General features: G+C 32.6%; 1 long non-coding RNA gene across 1 annotated transcript; it reads left to right on the top strand.

Annotated features, from left to right (window-relative positions):
* The first annotated feature begins 4,769 nt into the window (after positions 1-4,769).
* Positions 4,770-5,971, top strand: LOC139509483 (uncharacterized). The gene is made up of 2 exons (XR_011661733.1): positions 4,770-4,905; positions 5,609-5,971. It is a non-coding gene; the product is annotated as an uncharacterized lncRNA (long non-coding RNA).
* The last annotated feature ends 1,371 nt before the right edge of the window (positions 5,972-7,342 follow it).

Genomic DNA, 7,342 nt, shown 5'->3' on the forward strand with positions numbered 1-7,342 from the left:
CATCATTGGGGTATCTAGTTTAAAAAATGTGTCCGGTGACCCGGCCAACCATCCAAGATGGCCGCCATGGCTAAAAATAGAACATAGGGGTAAAATGCAGTTTTTGGCTTATAACTCAAAAACCAAAGCATTTAGAGCAAATCTGACATGGGGTATAATTGTTTAAACAGGTGAAGATCTATCTGCCCTGAAATTTTCAGATGAATCGGATAACCCGTTGTTGGGTTGCTGCCCCTGAATTAGTAATTTTAAGGAAATTTTGCTGTTTTTGGTTATTATCTTGAATATTATTATAGATAGAGATAAACTATAAACAGCAATAATGTTCAGCAAAGTAAGATTTACAAATAAGTCAACATGACTGAAATTATCAGTTGACCCCTTTAGGAGTTATTGCCCTTAATAGTCAATTTTTAACCATTTTTCGTAAATCTTAGTAATATTTTACAAAAATCTTCTCCTCTGAAACTACTGGGCCAAATTAATCCAAACTTGGCCACAATGATTTTTTGGGTTAGTAGTTTGAAAAATGTGTCCGTGACCCGGCCATCCAACCAAGATGGCCGCCATGGCTAAAAATAGAACATGGTGTAAAATGCAGTTTTTGGCTTATAACTCAAAACCCAAAGCATTTAGAGCAAATCTGACATGGGAAAAAATTGTTTATCAGGTCAAAATTTATCTGCTCTGAAATTTTTAGATGAATCGGACAACCCGTTGTTGGGTTGCTGGCCCTGAATTAGTAATTTTAAGGAAATTTTGCCCTTTTTGGTTATTATCTTGAATATTATTATAGATAGAGATAAACTATAAACAGCAATAATGTTCAGCAAAGTAAGATTTACAAATAAGTCAACATGACTGAAATGGTCAGTTGACCCCTTTAGGAGTTATTGCCCTTTATAGTCAATTTTTAACCATTTTTCGTAAATCTTAGTAATATTTTACAAAAATCTTCTCCTCTGAAACTACTGGGCCAAATTAAATCCAAACTTGGCCACAATGATTTTTTGGGTTAGTAGTTTGAAAAATGTGTCTGGTGACCCGGCCATCCAACCAAGATGGCCGCCATGGCTAAAAATAGAACATGGTGTAAAATGCAGTTTTTGGCTTATAACTCAAAACCCAAAGCATTTAGAGCAAATCTGACATGGGAAAAAATTGTTTATCAGGTCAACATTTATCTGCTCTGAAATTTTTAGATGAATGTTGGGTTGCTGGCCCTGAATTAGTAATTTTAAGGAAATTTTGCTCTTTTTGGTTATTATCTTGAATATAATAATAGATAGAGATAAACTATAAACAGCAATAATGTTCACCAAAGTAAGACTTACAAATAAGTCACATGACCGAAATGGTCAATTGACCCCTTTAGGAGTTATTGCCCTTTATAGTCAATTTTTAAACCATTTTTCGTAAATCTTAGTAATATTTTACAAAAATCTTCTCCTCTGAAACTACTGGGCCAAATTAATCCAAACTTGGCCACAATGATCTTTTGGGTTAGTAGTTTGAAAAATGTGTCCGGTGACCCGGCCATCCAACCAAGATGGCCGCCATGGCTAAAAAAAAACATGGTGTAAAATGCAGTTTTTGGCTTATAACTCAAAACCCCAAAGCATTTAGAGCAAATCTGACATGGGGGTAAAATTGTTAATCAGGGTCAACATTTATCTGCTCTGAAATTTTTAGATGAATCGGACAACCCGTTGTTGGGTTGCTGGCCCTGAATTAGTAATTTTAAGGAAATTTTGCTCTTTTTGGTTATTATCTTGAATATTATTATAGATAGAGATAAACTGTTAACAGCAATAATGTTCACCAAAGTAAGATTTACAAATAAGTCAACATGACCGAAATGGTCAATTGACCCCCTTAGGAGTTATTGTTCTTTATAGTCAATTTTTAACAATTTTCATAAAATTTGTAAATTGTTACTAACATTTCAACTGAAACTAATGGGCCAAGTTCATTATAGATAGAGATAATTTTAAGCAGCAAGAATGTTCAGTAAAGTAAGATGTACAAACACATCATCACCAAAACACAATTTTGTCATGAATCCATCTGCTTCCTTTAATATTCACATAGACCAAGGTGAGCGACACAGGCTCTTTAGAGCCTCTAGTTTTTGAAAATTCCGTCCAGGTACTTTTGGTCAATATAACATTCCATATACATCTGAATTATTTTCATCATAGGACTGACCAGGGTTTTAGCTGGATAATAAGTGGCCTTTCCTTTTCACGTTTTGGATACATTACAAATAGAAGCCAGAAATAACTACATTGGTTAGACGTTAAAAGAGGGGCATGAGATATCCCTTAACATGTTTAACACTGCCGCATTTGTTGCACCTGCATGACCCAACTTGAGTCCGTAAGCTTTGCTATATAGTCTTGTATTTATTTAATTTTTTTTAATTTTGGTTCATTTATATGTTTCAAGAAACAAACATTGAACTTCTACCCCCTTTTTGTAGTTAAATGATTGCTCACTTAGGAGACAGCTTCATGTATACCAATACACAGTTACAAGTTTAGTTTCGCATTATAGCCATGGTGAATTTTCTAAATATGAAAGTTTTTGTACAATTGAATTGATTTTTTGATAGTTGAATAATAATAAAGCCTTCCTAGTGGGTTTAAATGAACATTTAGATTGTTTTAAGCATGTGTTATAAGCCATTTTTTCAGTTTGACCGTCCATACGTTCCTATCCGTACCGCCATAGATTTAGAAATTTTGTATTGTTTTTCAAAAAGATTTGAGGCTCGATCTTTTTAATTCAATTTTATGGAAAAACAGCAGAAATGCATATGATTTTTTTTACCTCTTGATAGATATATGTCTATGGTTTCAGGAAAGGTATCACTCTTATTGATTGCAATTTTCCTTTGGACCAAATTTTTGAGATCTTTGTGATATGTTCAACCCCCTATTTTGCAATATTTGGTATCAAATGTTGCCATGGTCACACAAAAAAAAGAGATTATATTTCACCATTATTACTATTGGAAATCAAATCTATGGACGATTCTCTTTCCATAAATATACACATGCATAACTCAAATATTAAGCCTTATTTATTAGGAAGGAAAGGAAAGAGGGTGTTTAAAAAGTATGAGTGTCAATTCTAAGTTTTTTCCTATCTGTGAATTGACATCCACCCTAGTCCATAATTTTCTCGCTGCGTTGGGTTGTTTCTTCTATTTGGTCGGCCTTCTGTTTCTTTGACATTTTCCTCATTTCCATTCTCAATTTTATCAAGGATTTACTATACTCAGATAAGATTTTTTAAAGACATGTACAGTTACATATATGCTGTTTATGTTACTCCTTTGCGGAAGCAACGTAAAGAAAGAGATGGACAGCAAATTTTAATGTGATTCTTGTAAATAACTGTTAAGATCAGTTAACAGAGAAAATAATGCCAAAAACAGTGAACACTTTAAGTATTAAGTAACAGATAACAGGAATCTCAATTTCAAATAAACAGTTAACAACATTGCAAATTTTAACAAAACAGATTACAGACAGTGGGTCGAAAACAGTTAACAGTTTTTAAAATTTGTCAGTCAAATAACAGTTTTAAACAAACTTAAACCTTGAAAAGGACAAAAACAGTTTAACATTAAAAGGTACCCCCCCCCCCCCCCCCAAAAAAAAAAAAATAACCCCTTAGATATTTGAACTTAATACTTTATTTTCTTTAAAAGGACGGTAAATAACTATTCTAAAATTAGCAAGTTGCCATACAGTTGAAAACAAGTTGCCATACAGTAAATTTTTCAACACGAGCAAGTTGCCGTACCCTAGACTTTATTTTTTATGGTCTATATTCTTTAAAATACATCTTTTTGACAACAAATTTCAGTAAATATGATGCCACACTATAATAATCTAAAAACGTGTCTGGAAAAATAATGAAAAACAGTTCAATATCTTGAGAATGGGGCGACAGAGGACGATAGACCTCAAAATTTTCCGGTACTAAGTGGCAAGTTTTGGAGTATTACACAAAATCTTGTATTAATTTTGTACTTATCGGCCTAATAATTTAAAGAATTATATATCAGAAAATCATTTCTTAAGCGGCACCCTTATCCAATGAGTGGAAATGTTTTAAATTGAATGAATTCTTAACTTGTTTACTTTTTTTTCTATTTCTCTCCGCTTCGTTAGTACCCAATTTCCGGTGGCGATGCTACACAGTGTGTTAGCTAAGCAAAATAACATACATCTAATGTAATCATTTCGAAATGAAGGTTAATTTTAGAATGATTGCTGTTACCCAATAAAAATGACGTATCATAATGTATCATACATTTAATGTTATTATTCAAAAATCATTCTCCATATTTTTATTCATCGTCTATTCTGCTAAAAATCAACATATATAGATATAGGAAGATATAGGTTTACATTGGATTCTTCTGCCAATGTATACAAAATTTTAAACAAAAAAGCACCTATTACTGTTTAAATTACAAACACGACGAAAATAATAATGTAAATCTTTTTCATTAATAAGTTGCACACGTAAATCTGGACTTTGTGTATTAAGCATTGACAAACATTGTCTGAAAAATGTAAAACTGGTACCGTAAAGCTCGTCCCATCCTTGAACAATATGATGAACTGTATCCCCATTGGTGCTCACGTGATTTACGTCCGCGTTTCCATCGTATGTCCACGTGGTCAAAAGAGTGGCAAACGGATATTCATTAGGCAGTGCGTGAACCGGTGACAAAATAGTATCGCCCTTGTAAACAGTGGGCTCTTCTGACTAGAGGTAATCGGTAAAGAACAGCGGAAAATGGTGTACATTGTTTACGAGCTTGAAATGAGCTAACACAGACGAACTGAGACGTGTCAACGTAATGTGAATATGATAATGCACCAGGTAAATTATTAATTGTTAAGTTTATCACATCATCGTATCTTCATATGATAGGTAAATAAGTGAATTTTCGATTTTAAGTGTCGTCAGGGTTCAAACCTGGAATCATGCCAACCTTTCATTATTTTTTTTTAATACTAACCTATAGTCGGAACATCTTGATTTTCTCCCAATTTGTAAAGTTAATTATGCTGCTTGACATATATTTTTTGGGGAAAAAAAATTGATATGCAGTCAAATGTGGCAGTTTTTAATTTTTGTTGCTATGTGAAATAAAGGGAAGTAAATTAAAGTAAAAGAAGGCGCGCTTTTTCAAATAGTAAACAATTTAATTCAGATGCATAGTATTTTGTCAAATGATAAAGAATATCGTAGAAACTTGCTAGAAATTCATCTAATTTATAAAAGATATACAACATGACATACTTAAATCTGAAAAGGGGTAAAACCACCATACCTTGAACAAATTCAGTTAAAAAAAGGGGGGGGGGGGTGGTAAAATGCTACGAAATTTAGATTTTATTTATTTTTTGTCGACAGCCAAAAGATGATTTGACATGTAACTAACTACTTTTTCAATTTCATTGTAAAGTAAAATTGGCTTTTTTTGGGGTCTCTGTTTATTGTGGTCTGATGTTTTCAGGTTCTCTTTGGATTGCCAAATAATATTATAATCATCTAATTGAATGTTCAAATTATTTTGCAGCGATGGTGTGTATGGAAGGAAGACTGTCATAAAACCCAACAGTTCCGGATGGCCCTTTAAATAATTGCTTAACATCAATAGCGATGTAAGATTCAAGTGTTTGATTTAGCACAAGTTTAGCCAGGTTTTCCTTGTAATTGTGGCAGAAAAACCACTAGACAGTGTCATGCATTGAAAGGACATCAAACGGATATTTTATGGAATGATTCTCGTACATATAAAATCATATGCATAGGAATGTGGAGCTAGTGTCTTTCGTGCAGCAATTTTTAATTTCCAATATAAACTCTGAAAAGACAAGAGCATAGAAATGTATACCAATGAGAAACATTCTTTGTGAATAAAATCATTCCAAAACTTAAATGTGTCATTAGTGTTGCATTATTTATCAGTAGAGATAATCAGATTCCAGTAAGATTGTCCAACTGATGGTTTTTGTTTGTAATCGTTTTTGTAAATCTTAGTTGTTTTGACAATCCGGGCTGTGCATGTTGCCCGGCTGACCCTTTCAGTGTGAGACAATATTTTGTTTATGATAAACAAAATCACTGATTCAAGACTGGAGCGGACCCTTTTTAGGCAGTTAGTGCGAATCCTTTAGGTTTAAACCATTACATGCAATACGGGGGGAGGGGAAGATTTTTTTTACCGAGTCAAACATTTTTCCTAATTATAATACATTGAGATTTAATATATACGTTGCTATATGTAGTGTGTATATTAAAGTATTGCCAACAAAATTCATCAAATTTGGGATCATAATATTGTTTAAGAAAAACCCTTACCCCCTGTACATCATAAAAGTTCATAATCTTCTGTAGCACACGTGCATGGTTAATTCGGATCACATATTTTCTATTCCGATGTTATAAGAATTCGAAGGTTCATATCATTTACAATATCATTCAAAAATTTCTGGGATTTTTTTTTACTATCAACGTTGAACCTCGAGGTTACATTGTAGTAAAAAAAAATCCAATAAAAACGTTGAATGTAAATGATATGCACCTTTAAATCTTATATTGTAGGACTCATGTTGTTCAAACATAATGTGTTGATCAATTATGTTATGATGATTTTGATAAACTTCACATTAGGTAATCTTTCACGTATATTGATTACATTATATCGAGTTGTCCCAACGATATACTTGTCGGTGAGCTCGATCATACGAATTTACCGACATTCATACAGACAAAATGACACAACTTTGAAAAATTCTTGTGACGAAACTACATTTCGGAACACGTTAAAAATTGGATACCAAGAAAGCTACATTATTAAGGTTTGATATATATTTTTTTCAAAAAAAAAGAAAAATATGCAGTCAAGTCTGGCAGTTTTTTACACACCCCTATGTTGAACAATAGGTTGTTCAATTAACAGCATGTTTGGCAATTAAAAAATCATATATTAACACATTTAGCTTTAACATATACTTTATTTATAGTGGTTGTATAAAAGTTATATAATGGTTTTGTGTTTTAAGAGATATTCATCCCTATGCATATCGGGTTTTATGCGTAAATTGTCTCTCCTGTTCTTAGACCTTTTCTATCTCTTTCATAAGAAGAGTGACTTTTCTATTGTTCTAGTGTCAGTGGAAATCCCACTGTAGGGTTCATCCTTGTAGTTATAATGTCTTTAAAAATAACTTCAGTTTGTTGCCATATCTATAGACTTTATTATAATAGTACTTGAACCATTATCTTTAAATGTGACGAATAACTTTTT

Source organism: Mytilus edulis, unplaced genomic scaffold (genome assembly GCF_963676685.1).
Source record: "Mytilus edulis unplaced genomic scaffold, xbMytEdul2.2 SCAFFOLD_467, whole genome shotgun sequence".
In the NCBI taxonomy this organism is placed as follows: Eukaryota; Metazoa; Mollusca; class Bivalvia; order Mytilida; family Mytilidae; genus Mytilus; species Mytilus edulis.